Source organism: Cebus imitator, unplaced genomic scaffold (assembly GCF_001604975.1).
Source record: "Cebus imitator isolate Cc_AM_T3 unplaced genomic scaffold, Cebus_imitator-1.0 Scaffold188, whole genome shotgun sequence".
Taxonomy (NCBI): domain Eukaryota; kingdom Metazoa; phylum Chordata; class Mammalia; order Primates; family Cebidae; genus Cebus; species Cebus imitator.
The window spans coordinates 4,223,965-4,224,512 of NW_016107503.1; positions in this window are offsets into that span (position 1 = coordinate 4,223,965).

A 548-nucleotide genomic window follows, 5' to 3' on the forward strand; every position below is an offset into this window, starting at 1 on the left:
GCAAACAGTTCCACACAAAAACAAAACAAAAAAACAAAAAGGCTGCAAGAAATCTGGTGCTATTCTACATTCGCTGGTGAAATGTCACAGTTGTCAGTGGACTATTACTCATGTTTAAAGCCCATCTCTCCTCTTGCAGAGTATCAGCCTTGAAACTCAGACTTACAATTTCTCAAGCAAAACAATGGTTTGCATTTGAGAAAGAATATCTAATAAGCAAACATTCATATTGTTGGTACTGCTTCCCAATATCTATCAAAAACTTTATGCAAGATTATCTGAAGTATATATAAGTCACACTACATGTTTCTCTGAGTTAGGCCGGACTACCAGAAAGCTGAATAACTGGACTATATTATTTGTCCCCTCTGCTGGGTCTCCTCCATTCCCTTTGAAATTATTTCACTGAAGTTTGATGCCATCAGCTTATATTAAGAGACATTACGGGCCGGGCGCGGTGGCTCACGCCTGTAATCCCAGCACTTTGGGAGGCCGAGGCGGGTGGATCACGAGGTCAAGAGATCAAGACCATCCTGGTCAACATGGTG